Raw genomic sequence first — 26,398 nt, forward strand, 5'->3', positions numbered from 1 at the left:
CTGGGGTCTCTGCCGTGCATAAGTCCCCGATGGGAGCCACAGGCACTGCTGGAGGAGCCCCGGGCTGCCGGGCTACTCCGGTGGGTGGGTGGCGCAGGGACACCGAGGTGCAGGACCCTGGCCGAGAACACCTCTTGGCAGCCCCTCCACCCCGGGATTGGCCCCGATTGACACCCTCCTACCTTTGCTCACAAATTCTCAGCCCCCTGGAGCTGAGGCCAGACACCTCCCAGTGCCCTTAGCCCGTTCCCCATCATAGTCATCAATGTCCCTTTTCTGGCCCGATGACTCATTGAGGCCATTTCCTACAATACTACCTTCCTGCCTCCAAACCATTGCCAGCCACTTCGTGGCTCCCTCGGATCATTACTGCGACTTCCCAGGCTGCTGGAGCCTTCTCTGGTCACATCCCAGCACCTGCCCTACCCCAGGGACACTACCGGCCTCTTCTGGACCTTTCAGACATAAGAGCATGGACCTTGGCAGTGTAGGGCCCACTCCTCTGGGAAGGAGGGATATGGGGTTTCATGCTGCTGTCCTTGATTCCAATAGCTTCTGTGCCCCTCCACCGGAATCCCATGTGTATGGCCCCAAAGAGGGCTCACCCCAAGATATCTAAAGCTGAGAAAAAATAGAGATTTCACAGTCCTCAAAGAGTCAGTGGGGTGCTCTCTAGGTACTTCTCTCTAGGAAAGGAGCTTTTAAAAGCTATTTTATTCCCAGGAAGATGAAAGATGGTGAGCAAGCATTTGAAACCCTGTCTCTGGAACATCAAGCTTGGACAACGACACCATAGAAATACACTTCTGGAGGGACCAAGGGGTTCTTGCATGGAAAAACAAAACCCAGTTTTGTTTTCCTGGAGTGTTTTTCAGACCAGTGTGGGGAGGGTACTGGGAGGCCAGTTTTAGCTTGCTGGAAGGAGAAAGTTAACACTATGAGCTGCCTGTGTCTCAGGAGGGAGTAATCCAGAGACTGGGTAATTTTGAAAGAGTGCAAGAGATAAGTATTAGAGTAAAGCATGCCAGGGTCCCTTCTGATTGTGAAATTCCATGATACTTAATCATCTGTTCTCTTGGATTTGAAAACCACTTGTTAAATGCCCATTTTGTTAGAGAAAGAGGGAAGATGGTGGAGGAGTAGGGGACCCTATTTCAACCGGTCCCCTGAATTTAGCTGGACATCTACCAAACCATTCTGAACACCCAAGAAATCAGCCTGAGATGTAAGAATATATATCTGCATACCTACAAGCAGAAAGTCTCCAGCGGTCTTGAGGTATGAAGGACTTTGGACTTTGTACATTCCCTCAACCACCCCCAACAGAATCACTAAGAGGAGGAACCCCCAACAAAGAAAAGAATCAGAGACTATGGCCTCTGCCACACACTTAATGGATATGGATATAAGCAAGATGTCAGAGATAGACTTCAGAGTAACAATTATGAAGTCGATATCAAGGCTTGAGAAAAATAATAGCGACACTATAGAATCTCTAAGGGCAGAAATGAGATCTAATCAGGCCAAACTTAAAAATGCTATGAATGGAGCAGCCCAGGGGAGACTTGGAAAACGCATCTGGGCCGCTGCCGCCGGAAAGGGGGCAGACTCGCCACGGGATGCACCCCAGCAGAAGCGGACATGAGTGGAAAATTCCCCGCAGACACTGGCAAGCCCTGGCGCCCCAGCCGGCCGTGGGGCATGAGCTTCCCACAGCAGCACACCTGCGGTGCCCGGGCTTCCAGGAGGACTTAGACAAATTTCGGCGGGCAGGGACCGTACAACCGAGACCAGGCGAGTACTCTGACAACAACCACCAATGAACCATTTTTCTTCTATCATTTCAAGGGGAGGTCTCTCTGAAGCATACAAAGAAAGCTCAGGACAGAAAGGGGGTGACTGACACGCACCCCCAAAAAGGTGCAAACCGAATCCGTCTCTGCACGTACCACGATGACGTCCAAAGACAACAAATGGGGGGGGCAGGGGTGGGGACGTGGGGGAGGCGTGGAATGGGGAGGAAGGGAGTTAAAATAGCCATTCACTCAATAAATCCAGTTCTGGGGGGGGGGATGCTATGAATGAAATGCAGTCTAAACTGGATACTCTGACTACCAGGGTAAATGAGGCAGAAGAAAGAATTAGTGAGCTAGAAGATTAGATGATAGAAAAGGAAACCGAGGAGGCCTGGGAAAAACAGCCTAAAGCCCAAGAGATCAGACTGAGAGAGATTAATGATGCCATGAAACGTTCCTATCTCAGAATTATTGGTATCCCTGACTGAGTGGAGAGAGAAAGAGGTCTAGAAGATATATTTGACCAGATCGTAGCTGAGAACATCCCTAATCTGGGGAAGGAAACACACATTCACATCCAAGAGGCAGAGAAGACCCCTCCCAAAATCAATGTGAGCAGATCAACGCCACAACACGTAATAGTACACCTCGCAAAATGTAGATCCAAGGAAACAATCCTGAAAGCACCCGGGGGGAAGAGATTTCTTACGTACAGAGGGAGGAACATCTGAATAACATCAAAACTGTCCACAGAGACCTGGCAGGCCAGAAAGGGCTGGCAAGACATACTCAGGGTGGGAGGGGGAGATGGTGGAGGAGTAGGGGACCCTATGTCAACTGGTCCCCGGAATTGAGCTGGATATCTACCAGACCACTCTGAGCACCCACGAACCAGCCTGAGATGTAAGAAGATCTGGATCTCTACAAGCAGAATATTGCAGGCGGTTGGTTTCGAGGTATGAAGCGGGGAGGCCTGATTCCGCGGGCAGATATAGGAGGATAAATGGCAGCGGGAGGGTGCATGGCTGTGGGGATCCTACACCACCGGTGAGCGACAGCCTCGCACACGGCAGACGGGCACAGACTCGCAAACCAGTAATGGCAGTGAAAGGACTCTAGGGCAGCCCCTGGAGTGGAAACCCTGAGCGGCAGGGTCAGGCACGCGAACTGGGAGCAGCTGGCGGTTTTAGAAGCACAAAGGGTAGAGACGTGCCCCAACCTGGAGGCAGGACTGGGGGCGCTGTGGAGGGGCGCACAACCCAGGATGCTGCAGTTTATAGCAGCATGGACAAAAACAGAGACAGTGTGGCCTGGAGAGCTCACTGAAGAACAGACTGCGGTCTCTCTGCTCTGAGGCAGAGGGTTGGAAACGGTCTCTTCTGTCTGACTCACGGAAGAGACGCGGAAAGCCGCCAGGGAAAGCCGCCAGAGAACAAAAGCCCCAAAAACTGATTCCCACTGAGCCAATCCCCCACCATAGGGGCACAGGGCAATTCCGCCCGAACAGGGTTGCCTGAGTAACAGCACGGCAGGCCCCTCCTGCAGAAGACAGGCTGGGAAAACAAGAGCCCAGTAACCCTAAGTTCCCAAGAAAACAGGTGCATCTTGCTTGGGTTCTGGTCAATAATTTGGACTCTATACATTCCCTCAAACACCCATCAACAGAATGACTAGGAGGAGGAGCCCCCAAAATGGAAAAGACTCAGAGATTATGACTTATGCCGCAGATTTACAAATGGATGCAGATATAAACAAGATGTCGGAGATGGAATTCAGGCTAGCAATTGTGAAGACAATGGCTAGAATGGAGAAATCAATTAATGGCAACATAGAGTCTCTAAGGGCAGAAATAAAAGGTGAATTGGCAGAACTTAAAAATGCTATCAATGAGATCCAATCCAATCTAGATAATCTAACAGCTAGGGTAACTGAGGCGGAAGAGAGAATAAGCAACCTGGAAGACAATAGATAAAAAGGGAAAAGAAGAGGCCAGGGAAAAACAACTCAGAATCCATGAAAATAGAATCAGAGAAATAAGTGACACCATGAAGCATTCCAATGTCAGAATAATTGGAATCCCGAAGGGAGTGGAGAGAGAGAGAGGGCTAGAAGATGTATTTGAGCAAATCGTAGCTGAGAACTTCCCTAATCTGGGGAATGAAACAAACATTCGAGTCCTAGAGGCAGAGAGGACCCCTCCTAAGATCAAGGAAAACAGGCCAACACCCCGGCATGTAATAGTAAAATTTGCAAATCTTAGAACCAAGGAAACCATCTTAAGGGCAGTTAGGGGGAAGAGATTCCTTACATACAGAGGGAGGAACATCAGAATAACGTCAGACCTATCCACAGAGACCTGGCAAGCTAGAAAGGCCTGGCAAGACATATTCAGGGTACTAAATGAGAAGAACATGCAGCCAAGAATACTTTATCTAGCAAGGCTGTCATTTGGAGTGGATGGAGAGAGGCAGAGCTTCCACGACCAGCAGAAACTGAAAGAATATGTGACCACTAAGCCGGCCCTGCAAGAAATATTAAGGGGGGTTCTATAAAAGGAGAAAGACCCCAAGAGTGATATACAACAGAAATTTACAGGGACAATCTATAAAAACAACGTCTTCACAGGCAACATGATGACAATTAATTCATATCTTTCAATAATCACTCTCAATGTGAATGGCCTAAACGCTCCCATAAAACGGCACAGGGTTGCAGATTGGATAAAAAGACAGGATCCATCCATATGCTGTCTACAAGAGACTCATTTTGAACCTAAAGATAGATCTAGACTGAAAGTGAAGGGATGGAGATCCATCTTCCATGCCAGTGGACCTCAAAAGAAAGCTGGGGTAGCAATTCTTATATCAGACAAATTAGATTTTAAACTAAAGTCTGTAATAAGAGACACAGAAGGAAATTGTATCATTCTTAAAGGGTCTATCCAACATGAAGATCTAACAATTGTAAATATCTTTGCCCCCAACATGGGAGCAGCCATCTACATAAGCCAACTGTTAACCAAAATAAAGAGTCATATTGATAACAATACGTTCATTGTAGGAGACTTCAATACTCCACTCTCAGCAATGGACAGATCATCTAAGCAGAAAATCAACAAGGAAACAAGAGCTTTGAATGATACATTGGACCAGATGGACCTCATAGATATTTACAGAACATTCCATCCTAAACAACAGAATACTCATTCTTCTCGAGCGCACATGGAACTTTCTCCAGAATAGACCATATACTGGGTCACAAATCAGGTCTCAACCGATACCAAAAGATTGAGATTATTCCCCGCATATTCTCAGACGACAATGCTCTAAAACTGGAACTCAATCACAAGAAAAAAATTGGCAGAAATTCAAACACTTGGAAGCGAAAGACCACTCTGCTCAAGAATGTTTGGCTCAACCAAGAAATCAAAGAAGAACTTAAACAATTCATGGAAATCAATGAGAACGAAAACACATCAGTCCAAAACCTATGGGATACTGCAAAGGCGGTCCTAAGGGGGAAATACATAGCCATCCAAGCCTCACTCAATAAAATAGAAAAATCCCGAATTCACCAACTAACTCTACACCTTAAAGAACTAGATAAAAAGCAACAAACGACGCCTAAGTCACGCATGAGAAGAGAAATAATTAAAATTAGAGCAGAAATCAATGAATTAGAAACCAGAAACACAGTAGATCAGATCAACGAAACTAGAAGTTGGTTCTTTGAAAGAATTAATAACATCGATAAACCACTGGCCAGACTTATCCAAAAGAAAAGAGAAAGGACCCAAATTAATAAAATTATGAATGAAAGGGGAAAGATCACGACTAACACCAAGGAAATAGAAACAATTATTAGAAATTATTATCAACAACTATATGCCAATAAACTGAGCAATCTGGATGAAATGGAGGCCTTCCTGGAACCCTATAAGCTGCCAAGACTGAAACAGGAAGAAATTGACAACCTGAATAGGCCAATAACCAGTAACGAGATTGAAGCAGTGATCAAAAACCTCCCAAAAAACAAGAGTCCAGCGCCTGATGGATTCCCTGGGAATTCTACCAAACATTCAAAGAAGAAATAATACCTATTCTACTGAAGCTGTTTCAAAAAATAGAAACAGAAGGAAAACTTCCAAACTCATTCTATGAGGCCAGCATTACCTTAATCCCGACACCAGGCAAAGACCCCATCAAAAAGGAGAATTTCAGACCGATATCCCTGATGAATATGGATTCCAAAATCCTCAACAAAATCCTAGCTAATAGGATCCAACAATACATTAAAAGGATCATCCACCACGACCAAGTGGGATTTATCCCCGGGATGCAAGGGTGGTTCAACATTTGCAAATCAATCAGTGTGATAGAACACATTAATAAGAGGAGGGAGAAGAACCATATGGTCCTCTCAATTGATGCAGAAAAAGCATTTGACAAAATACAACATTTTCTTGATTAAAACTCTCCAGAGTATAGGGCTAGAGGGAACATTCCTCAAGTTCATAAAATCCATCTACGAAAAACCCACAGCGAATATCATCCTCAATGGGGAAATGCTGAGAGCCTTTCCCTTAAGATCAGGAGCACGTCAAGGATGCCCACTCTCGCCACTATTGTTCAACATAATACTAGAAGTCCTAGCAACAGCAGTCAGACAACAAAAAGAAATAAAAGGTATTCAAATTGGCAAAGAAGAAGTCAAACTCTCTCTTTTCGCAGACGACATGATACTTTATGTGGAAAACCCAAAAGACTCCACCCCCAAATTCCTAGAACTCATCCAGCAATTCAGTAATGTGGCAGGATACAAAATCAATGCACAGAAATCAGTTGCTTTCTTATACACTAACAACGCAACTGTAGAAAGAGAAATTAGAGAAACGATTCCATTTACAATAGCACCAAAAACCATAAGATACCTCGGAATAAACCTAACCAAAGAGGTAAAGGATCTATACTCTAGGAACTACAAAACACTCATGAAAGAAATTGAAGAAGACACAAAAAGATGGAAAAATATTCCATGCTCATGGATCGGAAGAATAAACATTGTTAAAATGTCTATGCTACCCAGAGCAATCTATACCTTCAATGCCATCCCGATCAAAATTCCAATGACATTTTTCAAAGTGCTGGAACAAACAATCCTAAAATTTGTATGGAATCAGAAAAGACCCCGAATCGCCAAGGAGATGTTGAGAAAGAAAAACAAAGCTGGGGACATCACGTTGCCTGATTTCAAGCTATATTACAAAGCAGTGATCACCAAGACAGCATGGTATTGGCACAAAAACAGACATATAGACCAATGAAACAGAATAGAGAACCCAGATATGGACCCTCAACTCTATGGTCAAATAATCTTTGACAAAGCAGGAAAAAACATGCAACGGAAAAAAGACAGTCTCTTCAATAAATGGTGCTGGGAAAATTGGACAGCCACATGCAGAAGAATGAAACTCAACCATTCTCTAACACCATTCAGAAAGATAAACTCAAAGTGGACGAAAGACCTCAATGTGAGACAGGAATCCATCAAAATCCTAGAGGAGAACATAGGCAGTAACCTCTTTGACATCGCCCATAGCAACTTCTTTCAAGATACATCTCCAAAAGCTAGTGAAACAAAAGCAAAAATGAACTTTTGGTACTTCATCAAGATAAAAAGCTTCTGCACAGCAAAGGAAACAGTCAACAAATCAAAGAGGCAACCCACAGAATGGGAGAAGATATTTGCAAATGACACTACAGATAAAGGGCTGGTATCCAAAATCTATAAAGAACTTCTCAAACTCAACACCCAAAAAACAAATAATCAAGTCAAAAAGTGGGCCGAAGATATGAAAAGACACTTCTCTGAAGAAGACATACAAATGGCTAACAGACACATGAAAAAATGTTCAACATCATTAGCCATCAGGGAAATCCAAATCAAAACCACACTGAGATACAACCTTACACCAGTTAGAATGGCAAAAATGGACAGGGAAAGAAACAACAAATATTGGAGAGGTTGTGGAGAAAGGGGAACCCTCTTACACTGTTGGTGGGAATGCAAGTTGGTACAGCCACTTTGGAAAACAGTGTGGAGGTGCCTCAAAAATTTAAAAATAGAGCTACTCTATGACCCAGCAATTGCACTACTGGGTATTTACCCCAAAGACACAAATGTAGTGAAAAGAATGGCCATATGCACCCCAATGTTCATAGCAGCAATGTCCGCAATAGCCAAACTGTGGAAAGAGCCGAGATGCCCTTCAACAGATGAATGGATAAAGAAGATGTGGTCCATATATACAATGGAATATTACTCAGCCATCAGAAAAGATGAATACCCAACTTTTACATCCACATGGATGGGACTGGAGGAGATTATGCTAAGTGAAATAAGTCAAGCGGAGAAAGTCAATTATCATATGGTTTCACTTATTTGTGGAACATAAGGAATAGCATGCAGGACATTAGGAAAAGGAAGGGAAAAATGGGGGGGAATTGGAGGGAGAGATGAACCATGAGAGACTATGGACTCTGAGAAACAAACAGGGTTTTGGGGGGGGGGAGGGAGGATTGGTTAGCCCAGTGATGGGTATTAAGGAGGGCACGTACTGCATGGAGCATTGGGTGTTATATGAAAACAATGGATCGTGGATCACCACAGCAAAAACCAATGATGTATTGTATGGTGACTAACATAACATAATAAAATTAAAAAAAAAAAACATACTCAGGGTACTAAATGAGAAGAACATGCAGCCAAGGATATTTTATCCAGCAAGGCTGTCATTCAGAATGGATGGAGAGACAAGGAATTTCCACCATTCACAGAAACTGAAAGAATAGGTGACCACCAAGCCGGCCCTGCGAGATATATTAAGGGGGGTTCTATAAAGAAGAAAGACACCAAGAGTAATATAGACCAGAAATTTACAGAGATAATCGATAGAAACATGGACTTCACAGGTAACATGATGGCACTAAAATCATATCTTTCAATAGTCACTCTCAACAGGAACAGCATAAATGCTCCCATGAAACAGCACAGGGTTGCAGATTGGATAAAAAGACAGGACCCATCCATATGCTGTCTATAAGAGACTTATTTTGAACCGAAAGATACATCCAGACTGAAAGTGATGGGACAGAGAACCATTTTTCATGCCAACAGACCTCAGAAGAAAGCTGGGGTAGCCAATCCCATATCAGACAAATTAGACTTTAAGCTAAAGTCTACAGTAAGAAATTCAGAGGGACACTATATCATTCTTAAAGGGTCTATCCAACAAGAAAATCTAACAATTGTAAATATCTAGGCCCCCAACATGGGAGCAGCCAAATGCATAAGTCAACTGTTCACCAAAATAAAAAATCCTATTAATAATAATACTTTAGTAGGAGGAGACCTCAACACTCCACTCTCAGCAATAGACAGATCATCTAAGCAGAAGATCAACAAAGGAACAAGAGATCTGAATGACACACTGGACCAGATGGACTTCAGAAATATATACAGAACATTCCATCCTAAAACAACAGAATACTCATTCTTCTAGAATGCACATGAACTTTCTCCAGAATAGACCACATACAGGGTCCCAAATCAGGTCTCAACTGATACCAAGAGATTGAGATTATTCCCTGCATATTGTCAGACCACAATGCTTTGAAACTGAAACTCACAAGAAAAAAATTGGATGGAATTCAAACACGTGGAAGCTAAAGACCATCCTGCTTAAGAATGTTTGGGTCAGGGCGCCTGGGTGGCTCAGTTGGTTAAGCGACTGCCTTTGGCTCAGGTCATGATCCTGGAGTCCCTGGATCGAGTCCCACATCGGGCTCCCTGCTCGGCAGGGAGTCTGCTTCTCCCTCTGACCCTCCCCCTTCTCATGTATTCGCTCTCTCTCATTCTCTCTCTCTCAAATAAATAAATAAATAAATAATCTTTAAAAAAAAAAAAAAAAAGAATGTTTGGGTCAACCAGGAAATTAAAGAACAACTTAAACAATTCATGGAAACCAATGAGAAAGAAAACACATCGGTCCAAAACCTATGGGATACTACAAAGGTGGTCCTAAGGGGAAATACAACGCCATCCAAGCCTCACTTGAAAAAGTAGAAAAATCATGAATGCACAAGTTAACCTTACACCTAAAGGAACTGGAGAAAGAACAGCAAATAAAATCTAAACTAAGCAGGAGAAGGGAAATAGTAAAGATTAGAGCAGAGATCATTGAAATAGAAACCAGAAAAACAGTAGAGCACATCAATGAAACCAGAAGCTGGTTCTTTGAAAGAAGTAATAACATCGATAAACCACTAACCAGACATAGTCAAAAAAAGAGAGAAAGGACCCAAATTCATAAAATTATGAATGAAAGGGGAGAGATCATGACTAACACCAAGGAAACAGAAACACTTATTAGAAATTATTATCAACAACTATATGCCAATAAATTAAGCAACCTGGAAGACATGGATGCCTTCCTGAAAACCTATAAACTATCAAGAGTGATAGAAATTGGAAGGAAGAAATTCATAACCTGAATAGGCCAATAACCAGTAACGAGATTGAAGCAGTGATCAAAAACCTCCCAAAAAACAAGAGTCCAGGGCCAGATGGATTACCAGGGGAATTCTACCAAACATTTAAAGCAGAAATAATACCTATTCTTCTGAAGTTGTTTCAAAAAATAGCAACAGAAGGAAAACTTCCAAACTCATTCTACGAGGCCAGCATCACCTTGATCCCCAAGCCAGGCAAAGACCCCATCAAGAAGGAGGATTACATTAAAAAAAAAAAAATTCTGAACACTAAAAAAAAAAAAGAATAAGACAAAAGAAAATAAAGACTTATGTCAAGAAAAAAAAAAAAAAAGAAGGAGGATTACAGACCAATATCCCCAATGAATATGGATTCCAAAATACTCAATAAGATCCCAGCCAATAGAATCCAACAGCACATTAAAAGTATTATCCATCACGACCAGGTGGGATTTATTCCTAGGAGGCAAGGGTGGTTCAACATTCACAAATCAATCAACATGATAGAACACATTAATAAAAGAAGAGACAAGAACTATATGATCCTCTCAATGGATGCAGAAAAAGCATTGGGCAAAATACAGCATTCTTTCCTGATTAAAACTCTTCAGAGTGTAGGGAGAGAGGGAATAGTCCTCAAATTCATAAAACCATCTATGAAAAGTCCACAGTGAATATCATTCTCAATGGGGAAAAGCTGAGAGTTTTTCCCTTAAGATCAGGAACATGACAAGGATGCCCACTCTCGCCACTATTGTTCAACATAGTACTAGAAGTCCTAGCCTCAGCAATCAGACAACAAGAAGAAATAAAAAGCATCCAAATTAGCAAAGAAGTCAAACTCTCTCTCTTCGCAGATGACACGATACTCTATGTGGAAAACCCAAAAGACTCCACTCCCCAAATTACTAGAACTCATACAGCAATTCAGTAATGTGGCAGGATAAAAATCAATGCACAGATATCAGTTGCCTTTCTATACACTAAAAATGTAACTGTAGAAAGAAAAATTAGGGAATCAACTCCATTTACAATAGCACCAAAAACCTTAAGATACCTTGGAATAAACCTAACCAAAGAGGTAAAGGACCTATGCTCTGGAAACTACAGAACACTTAGGAAAGAAATGGAGGAAGACACAAAAAGATGGAAAAAACATTCCATGCTCACGGACTGGAAGAATAAATGTTAAAATGTCTATGCTGCCCAGAGCAAACCATACTTTCAACCCCATCTGGATCAAAATACCAATGGCATTTTTCAATGAGCTGGAAAAAACAATCCTAAAATTTGTACGCAACCAGAAAAGACCCCGAATCGCCAAGGAAATGATGAAAAAAGAAAAACAAAACTGGGGGCATCACGTTGCCTGATTTCAAGCTATATTGTAAAGCTGTGATCACCAAGACAGCATGGTACTGGCACAAAAGCAGACACATAGATCAGTGGAATAGAATAGAGACCAGAAATGGACCCTCAACTCTATGGTCAACTAATCTTTGACAAATCAGGAAAAAATATCCAATGGAAAAAAGTCTCTTTAATCAATGTTGCTGGGAAAATTGGACAGCTATATACAAAGGAATGAAACTCAACCATTCTCTAACACCATACACAAAGATAAACTCTAAATGGATGAAAGACCTCACTGTGAGACAGGAATCCATCAAAATCCTACAGGAGAACATAGGCAGTAACCTCTTCGACATCGGCCACAGCAACTTCCTTCATGACACGTCTCCAAAGGCAAGGGAAACAAAAGTGAAAATGAACTTTTGGGACTTCATCAAGATAAAAAGCTTCTGCACAGCAAAGGGAATAGTGAACAAAACTAAGAGGCAACCCACGGAATGGGAGAGGATATTTGCAAAGGACATTACAGATAAAAGGCTGGTATCCAATATCTATAAAGAACTTCTCAAACTCAACACCCAAAAAACAAATAATCAAGTCAGAAAATGGGCAGAAGACATGAAAAGACACTTCTCAAAAGAAGACATACAAATGGCTAACAGACACATGAAAAAATGTTCAACATCATTAGCCATCAGGGAAATCCAAATCAAAACCACACTGAGATACCACCTTACACCAATTAGAATGGCAAAAATGGACAGGGAAAGAAACAACAAATGTTGGAGAGGTTGTGGAGAAAGGGGAACCCTCTTACACTGTTGGTGGGAATGCAAGTTGGTACAGCCACTTTGGAAAACAGTGTGGAGGTTCCTCTAAAAGTTGAAAATAGAGCTACCCTGTGACCCAGCAACTGCAATACTGGGTATTTACCCCAAGGATACAGATGTAGTGAAAAGAAGGGGCACATGCACCCCAATGTTCATAGCAGCAATGTCCGCAATAGCCACACTATGGAAGGAGCCGAGATGCCCTTCAGCAGAAGAATAATCAAGAAGATGTAGTCCATATATACAATGGAATAATAGCCATCAGAAAGGATGAATAGCCACCATTTGCATCGACATGGATGGAAGTGGAGGGCATTATGCTAAATGAAATAAGTCAAGTAGAGAATGACAATTATCATATGGTTTCACTTATATGTGGAACATAAGAAATAGCATGGAGGACCTTAGGCGAAGGAAGGGAAAAATGAAGGGGGGGATCAGAGGGGGTGACAAACCATGAGAGTCTATGGACTCCGGGAAACAAACTGAGGGTTTCAGACGGGAGGGGGGGTTGTGGGGATGGGCTAGCTCGGTGATGGGTATTAAGGAGGGCATGTATTGCAATGAGCAGTGGGTGTTATAATCAAACAATGAATCATGGAACACTACATCAAAAACTAATGAAGTACTGTATGGTGACTAATATAACATAAAAAACTCACAAAAAAACAAATTCTCCATCAAGCATAAAAAAAAAAAAAAAGGAAACCCACTGTGAGTTTCCTCAGAGTCACACTGTCCAAGACCATTCTGGCCAACACATGGGTACAGTTCTTTCCTTCTATTTTTATTGTGTATTGTGTACATTTCCTCCCCCAACCTTTTAAAATTGAGAAATGTAACACACCCAGAAAGGTGCATAAATCTCGTGAATAACACTGTGTTCACTTTGTGCTGCAGTGTAGCAAAGGACCACAAATTTGGGAACTTAACAAATGCACTTACCAGGCCGCCTGGGTGGCTCAGTCATTAAGCATCTGCCTTCAGCTCAGGTCATGATCCCAGGGTCCTGGGATCGAGCCCCACATCGGGCTCTGCGCTCAGCGTGGGGCCTGCTTCTCCCTCTTCCTCTGCTGTTCCCACTCCCTGTGCTCTCCTACTCTGTCAAATAAAGAAATAAGATCTTTAAAAAATGCACTTACCTCCACTTCTGGGGGGCAAGAGCAGGGGCTCGGCTGTAGCTGGGTCTGGCTCAGGGTCTCACGGGGCTATAATCCAGGTACAGACTGAGCTTTCTTCTCATCTCGAGGTGCCAGTCATTCAAGCTCATTCAGGTCCCTGGCAGATGCATATTCTCATGATTGCATGACTGAGGGCCCCAGCTTCTTCCTGGCTGCTGGCTGGAGACCACCCTCAGGTCCTGGAGGCTGCCCACAGTCCCCTGCCATGTGGCCCTCTCAGGGGCTGTTCACTTGGCTGTTTGCTCTTGCCTGGCCAGCAGGAGAGTCTGTCTCCAGTCATCCCGGGAACATGAGCATGATGGGCATGACATCCATCATCCTTCCCATTTGACATGACATCATCAAGGGAGGGACATCCTGCCCTTTTCAACAAATTCAGTTATTGGTTAGAAGCACATGACCGGTCCAGCCCACACTCACAGGGACGGGATGATACAGGCTGTTGACTCACTGGGGGTCCCCTTGGGGTGTGCCTAAGTGGAACCCAGGTGACGAAACTGAACATCGACCACCAACCCAGAAGCCTAACTTACCCACCGCCATCTCTACTTAGAGGTAAGACTAGTGCCGAGCTGGAGCCGGCTCATGAGAACCCAACGTTAAATTTTCAGGAATTCTGTGGGCTTGCTGTCAAACAGATATTATCAAAAGTTAAATTATACAAGTTTACAATGATATCAGTACTGTTGACAACAAGGTCTCAAAACACATTACTTCCCAGTTCTCCTACCATGACCTATGCTCTTGAGGTTATTTACATCTATTGGATCCATATGCTGGAAATAGCATTCTCAACCCTGCACTCAGACACTCCAGGTCGGTAGCTTGAAATCGGCCTTCAGAGGAATATTTATATTGTGGGAATCTGAAAATTCTATACTTCAGAGTTTGAAGGTTGAAAAGGTTTGTAGACAAAACAAAACAAAGAATATGCAACAGAGATTATATGTGTCTGGCAGAGCCGAAGACATTTGCCATCTGACCCAACCCCCGGTCTAGACTCAAGAAAGTAATAGAGAAAGTTAACAATGTAGTTCAACTTAACTTTGTGTCAAACCTGCAGCCTTTATATTGTAAACAGCACAAAACGTTGAGGAATAACTATTTGTAAACCACGGTCGAAGAAGCTTCTCACATCAGTGATGAAATTCTGAAGTCTTTTGGGCTTCATTTCTGTCTTATTAATGTAACATCCACCATGTTCATATCACAGATTACATTTAATGATGTTTGTTGGTAAATAGGCTGGGAGGCAACTCAATTTGCCAGATCACGGGCAGAATTTCAACTACAGGTTGGCCCGGGTACAAGAGTCCGGCGAAAGTAAGGAAAAGCCCTCTCCGAGCACCAGTGGTCTCTAGGAGATTTACGAGCAAGACTGCTGTTCGTTCTCTCATTCTTTGTAGGCGGTGCGCGGCCCACGCTGGATCTCAGCGACACTCATGATAAACTTACGCACGGATACAGTACCATCGGCCTGTTCCGTGGTGTGAGGATTCCTGGCTCTCCTTGATACCTTAACCAGGTTTACAGTCGCTCTTTCCCCCACCTGACCCAGGCACCTTAGAGCCCGGAGAAGCGTCTGGCACACAGTTAGGCATTTAGCAGATGTTGCTGAAGTGGGCAAACTCCCGAGGAATGCTGATTTTAACAGGGCCACCGGCAGCGGCAACTGTGAGCCTTTACGAGAAAATGACAAAAAGGAAAAAAAAGTCGGGGGAAGTTTGCTTTCTCATCTTGGTAAGCCTCTTCCCATCTTTTCGGCATCAATAGGGCATAAAAACAAAGGCGGGGGTGGCGGCAGCACCAGCCCTAATACTGAGCAGCATAACCCAGTGCTCAGCTTGTCCCAGCTGCCCTCCCTGGCCCACGTGGCCACCCAAGAGAGCCTTTAAACACAGCAACACCCCCTCCATGAGTGCATGAACAAAATGTGGTGTTCACACGCAGTGGGATACTGCTGAGCCTTAGAAAGCAAGGAAGGAAATTTTGTGTTAGGTGTATTTCATCCCAATAAAAAAGGAGGACAGTTCTGACCCAAGCTAAGGGATGGGGGAACCTAGGGGACATTAGGCTGAGTGACAGAAGCCAGAGACGGAAGGACGACTACTGTAGGAGTCCACTAACAGGAGGGATCTAGAATAGGCACATTCATAAGGACAGAGGAGAATAGAGGTTTCCAGGGGATGGGAATTCTTTGATGGGGACAGAGTGTCAGTTTGGGAAGATGAAAAAGTTCTGGAGACGGATGGTGGTGGCGGCTGCTTCGTGTCCCTGAACCGAGCACTGAAGAACAGTTAAAGTGGCAAATTGTGTGTGGTGTGTGTTTTACCACATCCTCCCCACTCAACATCACACCGAGTTCTGCCCAACGATATCCTTTCTATGTTCTACCCCACCTGTCTTCATCCCTGCTCACATCATCCCGAACCCCTCCAGCCCCGCGTTGGTGGTATAGTGGTGAGCATAGCTGCCTTCCGAACCCCTCCAGCCCCAACCAGCTGCCTTTCTTACCTAGAACACACCATCCTCACTGGTCCTTGCTGTTCTCTCTGATAGAAATGCTTTTTCCTCTCCACACAGCTGTTTCCTTTTCTTGGATTCATTCATTCAATAGACACAGATCCATGCTTATTTTCTGCTAGACATTATGCAATACTAGGAGATGCACAGGTGATCAAAATAGGAAAAAACTCTCCTTGACTTTATATTCTGGCAGAGGGCAGAGTCAATAAACACCAACAGCAAGGAGTCTGGGGCAGCAGGAACATCCAAGTCAGCACAATTAAGGTCCCTGCCCATGTGAGCAAATATCAGGGAGCACAGTTGGGAACAACTGATGGAAGGAAGTGCTATGGGGTGTCTTGAGAGGAGTATGGGGGTGGAACTCCCACAAAATGGAAGACAAGGTGGGTGACAGATGACAGTTTGCTCAGCTCACAAGGGCATCTCTGAGAGAGAGAGACAGCGAGAGAGGGAACACAAGCAGGGGGAGTGGGAGAGGGAGAAGCAGGCTTCCCGTGAAGCAGGGAGCCCGATGCAGGGCTCAATCCCAGGACCCTGCGATCATGACCTGAGCCAAAGGCGGATGCTTAACGACTGAGCCACCCAGGCGCCCCTGAGCTGACAGTGTCTTGAGCAGTGACTGGTTCAATCTGCTGCTTAAAAAAAAAAATTATTTATTTGAGAGAGAAGGGGGCAGGGGAAAAGGGAGAGGGAGAGAGAGAATCCTTTAGCTGAATCCCTGCTGAGTGTGGAGCCCAACATGGGGCCTGTCTCACAACCCGGAAATCAGGGCCTGAGCCGAAATCAAGAGTCAGACACTTAACTGACTGAGCCACCCAGGTGCCCCAGTGACTGGATCAATCTTGCAGGTTCTCTGTGCCTGTCCAGCTTCCTCATGCCCTCAGTCAGTCCTTCCACCACATTCTGCAGGTTCCTCAGACAACTCCCCTCTGGAGGGGCAGGGGCTATATGCTGGGAACCTACAGTGAATTAGACAGAGGGGGTCCTTTCTCTCTGCCTTAGATGCTCTTCACTCCTCCTACTCTTCTTTGGTTCACCTTCTCCCCACTCCAAGGCATCCCCAAAACTCCGATATCCTGCCTCAAAGAGTAATTGACCGGTTCCCTCCCACACTTTATTACAACTGTCCTTCCCAGAGTATGGGGGTGGGGAATCCTACCTGCACCTGGAATTCCTCGAGGGACCTCTCTCCCCGTTTGTCAAGTGCAGGATGCACAGCCCTTCCCTGGACCACATTCCTCTATATCCCATCTGAGAATCTGTTCCTTATTTCTGTTTCCACATTTCCCTTCTCATAGGTACCTTTGTCCTTGACCAGAAGCAGAGAGGGGACACATACATGGAATAGATGTATGGTCATAGACAACTATCCCATACAGAGAAGATGCATCATCCCAAGGGAACTGATGTTCTGGTGAAGATCCATGTGTCTTTCTGAGTGTCTTCATTCAGTTCCTTCCTCACATGGGGAGCTGAGAGGTGGGCCAGACCCACACATCTGGGGGAGGACTGATGGACTTTGGCAACCTCCTCACCTAGGGATTCACTTCAATAGACCCCATCCCCTCAACATGAATTACCCTCTGGCAAGCATCCCTGAACTTTTGTCATGCACATGGCATATCCTACTGGTATCTATTTATTTTTTATATTGGCCAAAATATTGATATTATATGTGAAAATGTTGCAATTGATGAATACTGGCTCTTACTGTAGAGGATAAATACATAATAATTTTTATAAATTGTAAAATCATAACTGAAAATGTCTCCGTATTGGAGCATATGAATCAATAAAATAAAAGTATAATTATCTGTGAATAATTTATAATCAGAATCTTATAAGCTTCTAACTGCACAGTTCCAATGTAAATATAAAGCTGAAGTAGTGGTGTGGAACACACTTTTTTCTCCATCTTCAATTAATCCAACAGTCCAAGGTGGGTGTCAAAGCTTGAGAGGTTAACTTTTGATGTAACTGACTTTCTCAGAGAAAGAGGAATCTGGGTCCAGGCGGCAGGTGGTGGGAGATGCTGGAGGCTGGAGGACAGAGTGGGATCTCGTCGACCAGCAGAAAGGGGCTGGGTGCGGGGAGGTCAGTGTCCTTATCACCCTAAGCTCTATCTGTCTAGCATTTCCTACAGGAGTTCATGTAGTAAATTCCCTACAACAACCAGGTGATTTTCTCTACATCAACAATGAAGAAGCCCAAGAGGATATTAAAAAACAATTCCATTTAAGATAGCATCCAAAAGAATAGAACTTTTAGGAGTCAACTAAACCAAGTAAGCAAAAGACTTGCAAACTGAAAAGTACAAAGGATAACTGAAAATACGTGAGAGGATCCCACATCCATGGGTTGGATGACTTAATATTGTGAAGGTACAACCAACACCATCCAGTCCATCTCCACATTCAGTGCTGTCCTTCCGTGAGCTTGTTTCCCCCAGTTTAATTCCAGGATGTCTACTGCTCACCACCCCCTACTGCTTGTTGGAGGGTTTTGGATAAATGTCTGTTCTTTGGACCCAGATTTTAGACACTCATCCCCCATGAATTCCACATTAGGCCATGAGGATTTTCAGTGCAGAAGAGATGGAAGAACCCCTCAATAGAGGAGGGCTCCATTTATAGTAATGTTCTGTGTATAACAATCTTCATACTAGTTAAAATTATAAAGCTGATTTAAAATATATTAAGTGTACAAGAGAGTCAAATATATAAGCATTTTGCAGGCTGAATTTCAAGGAAACTTTGAACCCAGAAAAGTCAGCAGGAGCAGAGGACACATGTCCCTGACAGTGTTCTGTTCCCATGGCAGAGAGAGGCATCAAACATCCTTGCAGTGCAGGCTGAGGGGACCTCACAGGGGAATCTAAACCCACAACAACAACAGTCAAACTGGAGGACGGGTCCATGTGGAATTACTATGAGGTGTGAACCACCTTGGTACTCGGAGAACTTTAAGCCTTTTTCTTGGTTCAAGATGATGGTAGACTTGTTATGACCCCAAGCTCCTGGAAGAGGCAAACTCCAATGTCAGGTAATCCTGAAATACCTGCTAACGTAAGCAGTGTGCAATACATAATGTTTTTAACCATCCGGAGGTCATTAGTGATCTGGAAATAACCTGTCAGCCCGAACACCACAGAGGGCTCCTCTTCTTTCTACTGTTCTGGGCAGTGATATGGAATGATCCAGTTGCTAACGTCTGGACATCATTCCAGGAGCTCTGGGAGGTGTCAGATGGGCTGGACGACTTGGTGTCTCGGCCCAGCAGGTGGCGCTGTGGGACTGGGCCTGTGAGGACAGGCTTCTGGTCCAGACCAACCAGGGAACTACTCTACTCATTCTTGCACACTTGGCAGGCGGTGTCTTCACTGAAGTGTGACCGCAGCACCTGTGTCCCCGCAGCTGCGTGGGGGCTCAGCTCTGACTCCCTCCCTCCTTCCTGCTCCATCCGCCACCCCATGGGGGCCTTGCCCAGGCTGGTGTTCAGACAGGGACAGACCCGCCCACACCTGGAGCGGTTCGCATCATGAAAACTAATCACCTGCCATGCTACGGGGGCCCAGGGCAAGAGACCCCTGGGGAGGGGAGGAGGAGAAAGCCACCAGTGTGGCCTCAGCCAGCGGACTCTGGGGCTTCTCTGTCCTGTCCTGATTCCTCTATAGCCTCCTCCCTCATAGACAAGGAGGTCTCTTTAGGGCTGAAGAGAAAAGCTCCTGGGGTGGGGAGGCATTTGCACTGCTTTGTTCCCAAACAAAGCCTCATTCTTTCTGTCACCTTAGAGCCTCCAGCTTTCCTTCCAGGGCCTGTCAGACTGTGGTACTCTGCCGTCCAGGGCATCGGGGTCCTTGTTAGGGGGAAAAGGGAAAAAAAGTGATATATATTATAAATTATTATAAATAAGTATCACATAATATAAAATTATATAATATATACACATTATATAAACATATATTAAATGTGTACAATATATTATATTGAATTATTACTTAGATCATTATTTTATATATACTCTAGTAAATATAAACATCATTATCATATAAAATACCATAGGTTATATATAAATCTTATATCATGTGTATAAGTTGCATGCTGCATATACATATCATAAATTATAAGTTATACATTTAAGTACTGTAAGCTATATATAGAGGGAGGGAGAGGAAAATGAAGTTACTGTGTCTGGGAACTACTGTGAGTTTGCTCCTCCTGAGTTACATTTGGAGACCCAGCCAGTTGTGGAGTCACACAAAGGAATCCGTATTTGCAGCAAATAAGGAAATCACAGGGAATAACTTGCAAAGCCTTGACTCCCAGAGCCGGAGTGAGTGGGTTCTTTTCATTTCGTATTTGGGATGAATATTCAGAAGGGAGCTTTGTCATCCCATGTCAAGGTGGACGTAAGGTCGGTCAGGAGTCCTGAGAGCACAGGCCTATATAGGCATCCTCTGCTCTGTTAATGCGGCCAGTGCGCCTCCTGGTGCAGAGACTTTCACATTATAATGAAGCAGAGGTGGCTGTCCCACAAGGGGAAGGGGCTAGGGACCTGCTCCCAGAGCCAGGATTAACTGGAAAGGGTTTGAGCTCCTTATCCGGGGCAAGGAGTCCAAGGCCTGGTTTCCTTGGAAACAGCACAGGGGGTGTCTCTGATGTGGTTAGACTGTTTCCTGGATTGTTAGAGACTGTCCATTTTTGCATTCCTTTTCTTCCCTTAAAATCCTTAACTACTGAAGTGTTTTTGTGTTTGTTTTTGTTTTGCATTTCTTCTTAATTCTGGCACCTCTCAGGAAGATCTGCAAGATGTGTGCTGGGAAAGTAGAGCCACAAGGGCAGAGATCACAGGAAATAGCTGGGGGCCTAAAATAACTATTCCTGTGCCAGAAAAACTATATTCCATCTCCCCCCCCACCCTGGGGACCCCTAGCTTTCTCCGCTCACACACGGACCCACTGATGGGACTCCTTGGTACTGGAGCCCCCGCTGGGCAGTGTGCATCAGCATGGTCCTTCAGAGAAGAAAAGCACAGCCCAAAGGCAGCTCTCCCCTGGGAAACCAGCATCTCCTTAGAGCCCCCAGGAGTTAGGAGCAAGCGGGAGGCTCTCTGCTCCTTCCAACTTTGTGAGGGGCTCCTGGGCCCACGGTTCTTCTCCCACATCCAGTTTTCCAATCCTCGTGCTCACCACTGGCTCCAGACCTTGCCAGCAGGAAAGGATTCCTCTGACCCGGGATGCCTTGAGAACGCCTGAGACAGGTTCCAGGGTGGGCTCAAGGCTCTCTTCAAGGTCAGGGAGCCTGGCTGATTACTGTGAATCCCCAATTTATTCATGATGAAATCTACAATGAATTCATTAGTTCTCAAACTGTCATGATATTTAGTTGCTATTCCTAAGGAATATGATATTGGTCATTTATTTCTATATTTTATGGTGACTTACAGAAGCTGACACTGTTTTTCAGATATGACAATTATTCTTTCCAATTCTTCCTTTTTCCCTTAAGTTTTAGATCCTCCTTATCTTCAGATTTGATGCATATAGAATTGCATACTTTTCTCCAGTGTATCAAAGAATCTTGTGCTAAATGGACACAGAGTGATTGAGTAGGAACCCTTGTGCATAGAAGTTGGATTCTCAAACACAGACACTGAGAAAGGCAAAGAGAAACCATGCACATTATATGAAACACACAATGTACTAGAAATTCTGAAATGAATATAAAATATTTTATTTCACATTATGTTGAACAGTGATCTGACACCTGTGGATATTCCTTAAATGTGTGTTTAAAGAGTGAATGAGTGAATGAATGAATGATGCAGACTAAGCCCTCAGGCAGGTTACTGTAACACACACATCCTCCCTATGGGGGAGGGAAGGCATCCCTCAGCCCTGGTTCTCTGTGTTTCTGCACCTCTGCACAGGTCATACCATGGTCTCTATGTGACACGGGGACAATGGACCCATCACCAGCCCCCCACCTGCTCTCCCCCCTGACCTCACCTGTGTCCCCCCAGGCATCCCCGTCCATCCACCTGGCACGCACTCTGGACCACCCCTCCCTCCCCCACAGTCAGGGCCCAGTCACTCATCTCCCTGTGTCCCACCGGGACACAAGCCACTTCACCCTTCCCTGTTTCCTTGGCTGTCATCTTCCTCCGGTCACCCTCCCCACCAATGGCCCCTTCTAGGTCTCCCTGTCCCAAATTCTGTCCTAGGACTTCCCATGGAGCTAATTCTCTAATGAGCAACAGTGAGGACAGGCACAGCTGGGATTAAGAATCTCACAGCAAATGGAGGGGCGGTCACAGGATGTCCCTGCACTGGTCGCTGCTAGACACTCAGACCCTGCTCTGTCTACAAACCTCCAGGAGCCTCATCAGGGTTTACTCTGTCCTGTCAGTCCTGCTCAAGAAAGACCCAGCATTCCCACCTTCTGTGTCCTCCTCTCTGAAGGGGTGTGTCCCCTCCGCAAGCTCCTGTTCACATTCAGCTCCCAGAGCCAGCCCACCTCCTCTGAGACCCTCCCACGGGGACAGATGCCCTCTGCTCTCTGTTCCCCGTGTCTTGTCCTCAGCTCCACAGTGGTTCACAGGCTCTGCTGGGTCAGGACTGCTCATGTACCTCCCGCTAGACCCCCGTCCACAGAGGAAACCTGATCAGGGACAGCACACCAGGACCTCTGTCCTTCCTTGGAGGGTCACTGTCACCTGGTGGGAACAGGAATCAGAGAAGCAGGTGAAGGAGAGGCTTGCCAGCAGTGGGAAAGAAGGACATATTTGCTGAGAGAGCAGCGGGGGGTGCGGGGAGGCGGTATCTGGGTGTCTGTGCAGGCTAGGGCTCCCAGCTGGGCAGTCCTCCACCGACAGGAGGCCCTAGGGCGGGGCCCCTTGCTTTCAGTGGGAACTGGGCAGTCGTGTCCTCTCTGGACCTGGACCAGTCCCTAGACCTGGGCCTGTGTGTGGTCCCAGCAGCTGCTTCCTCCAGGCCCACCAGGGAGAAACTAGTGCATCAGGAATTCACCCTGTCAAGGGGCCACAGACCCGAGAGTGCACAGCAGGGAGAAGCAGGGGTGGGTCACATTTGCATGAGCAGCCCCTCCTCGGTGAGGCCCTTGGACAGGGAATAAGACAGGCCCAGGGGCAGCCCAGCCCCAGCTCTGTGGCCTAAGAAGGGGCTCTGTCACCATGGCCCGGAGCCCTGTCCTCCTTGCGCTCCTCACTGCACAATTGGGGACAGGCCCCAGGCCCCCAGCCTGAGTCAGATCCCCTGGCTCAGCTCCTCATGCACACGCACCCGATCCCTTCTCTTCATTCTGATGTGTGTGTTTGCAGGCTCCCTGTCCCAGCCCGTGCTGACCCGGCCGCCCCCTCTCTGCAGCTCCGGGAACGACGGCCAGACTCACCTGCACCCTGAGCAGGGACATCCGTGTTGGCGGCTCGAACATCTACTGGATCCAGCAGCAGCCAGGGAGCCCTCCCCGGGGTCTGCTGTACTACTCCTCAGACTCCGGTAAGCACCAGGGCTCCAGGGTCCCCAGCTGCTTCTCGGGCTCCAAAGACGCCTCGGCCAATGCGGGGCTTCTGCGCATCTCGGGGCTGCAGGCTGAGGCCGAGGCGGACTATCACTGGGCTACAGCTCAGGGCGGTGGGAGCACCTACCGTCACCCACAGCGTCTCAGACAACGAGGAACTGAGACAGAAACCCCTGGGCCCTTCTCTCTGGTCCTCTTCATCGAGAAGCTTCTGTGCGGCTTCCTGTCAGGTGTATGCTAGTGGTGCTAAGCTCAGTGACAGGGACACATGGTGGGGGACAAAGGCCTGGGGCCCTAGGTTCCAAGCGGTGACGCGTGTCCGGAGGTGGTTAATCCCTTCACTGGTGACAGCAGTAGAACACATTCCCAGGGATTCGGGCATGAAATGGGGCCCCGCTGGAACTCTGCCCTTTCCTTACACACGGTGTCCATGGAGCCTCTAAAATGTAAAACAGAATGTCTATTAATACTAATACATATTCGCATCACTAACACATTTTCCCTTGTAAGACGTGTGGAACAGAAGATGAAATCCATCCAGATGACAGCACACAACATCATACTATGTTTTAGGAATCATTACACATATATGTTTATTTTATTTTAAGATTTTATTTTTAAGTAATGTCAACACCCAGCGTGGGGCTCAAACTGACAGCCCTGAGCTCAAGAGTCAGTGCTGCAGGGACTGAGCCAGCCAGGCCCCCTCTAGATGCATATTTTCAAGCCCGAGTGTCACCTGTAGCTTATCCGAGGCCCCAGGCTGTGCTTTCTGCCTCCAAATGAGAAAGCTAATGAAAGAGATGAACTTTCTGAGGAGCCTCCCGTCCATAACAGAGATTTCACCCCAAAGCAGTGTTTGTTTGCCTGGGAACTGGCAGTGAGCCTGGAGTTCAGAACCCACATTGTCTGAATGCCCTGCTTTTAACATAAAATGCTGTCTCTGGGTCAAATATGTAAAAAGCCTTGACAGCTCAGCTCAAGGGCGCTCACACTTTGTGTGGTTGTTGTTGTTTCTTTGTGTTTGTTTTTTCCTCTCATTTTAAAGTCAAACAAACCATCCCGTGGAGCCAGGGAATCCCCAAGGCCTCTCCAATGGGTGGTAATGTATTTCCTGTAAAATAAAGGCAGAGTATATGTATCTTTTTTACTACACTTTGCCTCACTTTGCATCACAAAGGAGGAGAAGGAGGAAGAGATCCCTAATCAATGACTCACACAATATCATCTATCCTTCCAGATCCTGTTCCCTGAGGGCACATTCCTGACCTGGAGCCCCCTCTCCAGAGACTCCATGTCCTCCTTTCCCAAGACCACCATGCAGTCCCTGCTTCTGTGCCCCAGGACCCCTGGGCTGGCCTTGGCTGCCACTGACAGGCCTCCAGGCCTGGGGAGAGGAATGGGAGGGAAGGAGCTGAGGGGTGAGGTCTTTGGGCATCAGATCCTGGATCCACAGGACTGGGGAGAATGAATGAATCCACACTTGTTAAAACAGTGCTTCTCTGCATGGGTCCCAGAGCGCCCTGGGGGACCTCTCCTTGTCTCCCTCCCTTTCTCCACACGATCCAGCCACAGGGCTCTCAGGCACACACCAGGCTCTGCTGAGATATTTCTGGGTGCAAGCTAATCCCTCCTAAGGGCCCTGCAGGGGATGAGCATTTATGGCCACCTTCCTGCCTGGGAGGAGCTGGACTCTCAGCTGTGACCACAGGGATTCACCGCCATGACGGCACCTGCCCAGTGTCCTCCACACACATTAATTATCACCTCTCCCTGCTGGTTCTGTTGTCCTGTCCTCACTCAGCGGAGCCCCTTCTTCTTTGCAGTCTCCAAACCTGACAGCCGAGACTCCAATTTTATTCCCGCTGTCCTTCCCCTCACAGATACAGGAGGACATGGGTCCTATGGGACCCCCTCCTCAGCATGTCTGACATGTTCCTTCTTTGTTTTCCCATTTATTTCCCCGTCATGGATTCCTCACACCTGCGCACGCGTAGCCATAAGATGTCTGGTCATGCACACAGTCTAGTCAGTGTGTGTGACATCTTCCCTGCCAGGTCTCCACTGCCCACGGAGAATGATTTGCTCGGGGGTTGGCCCCACAGCCCGCAGCATCCACCCCACCCCGGGGTCACTGTCACATGTCACTCTGCTCATGTGAGCGTCTGTGTCTGCTCTCCCACTTGGCCTGTGTCGCTAACAAAGCAAGGAGGGGATAAAAATATTACAAGCCTCCTCTGTAGCAGCTGAATTTTAGTATAAAGCCAAGCTGTGGATAGACAATGTTCTGTGCGTTCGTAGATGTATTTTATTTTTATATTTGGTGGTGGCGGTGGTGCTCACAAGGGAGGTCCTCATAGGAACTGAAGACCATTATAGAGGCAACACATTCTTTCTGTATCTTTAAAGTTCAACCTGTAGTTATTTTATTACATCTACAAGCCCATACAATTGAACAGTGACTTCAGGGGTCTTTCATGTAATTGGCCAGTTGTATAGTCAGCTAATTCAGTGCTTCGAAAACTTAAACTCTAATTAGTTTCACATATTGGTTTTTCTTAACTAAGTAAATTATTTTACAGAATTAATCATCCTTATTCTTGAAATAGTAATTAAAATGAAATA

General features: G+C 45.8%; 3 long non-coding RNA genes across 3 annotated transcripts in view; 2 read left to right on the forward strand and 1 right to left on the reverse strand.

The window, feature by feature from the left end:
* The window catches only part of LOC144379901 (uncharacterized), a 42,307-nt gene extending 26,862 nt beyond the window's left edge, over positions 1–15,445 (forward strand). Inside the window, exon 5 of the long non-coding RNA XR_013443417.1 lies at positions 15,116–15,445. This is a non-coding gene — a long non-coding RNA (uncharacterized LOC144379901). The remainder of the gene's footprint in view (positions 1–15,115) is intronic.
* Positions 1–26,398, forward strand: part of LOC118521678 (uncharacterized) — a 217,213-nt gene that overhangs the window by 41,051 nt on the left and 149,764 nt on the right. The gene's annotated exons all lie outside the window — the stretch shown is intronic.
* LOC144379903 (uncharacterized) lies at positions 18,959–23,714 on the reverse strand. The gene is made up of 3 exons (XR_013443424.1): positions 23,645–23,714; positions 20,021–20,090; positions 18,959–19,292 (listed from the first exon to the last, which is right to left on the reverse strand). It is a non-coding gene; the product is annotated as an uncharacterized LOC144379903 (long non-coding RNA).

The sequence above is a fragment of the Halichoerus grypus genome, chromosome 13, assembly GCF_964656455.1.
Source record: "Halichoerus grypus chromosome 13, mHalGry1.hap1.1, whole genome shotgun sequence".
NCBI classification, from domain to species: Eukaryota; Metazoa; Chordata; class Mammalia; order Carnivora; family Phocidae; genus Halichoerus; species Halichoerus grypus.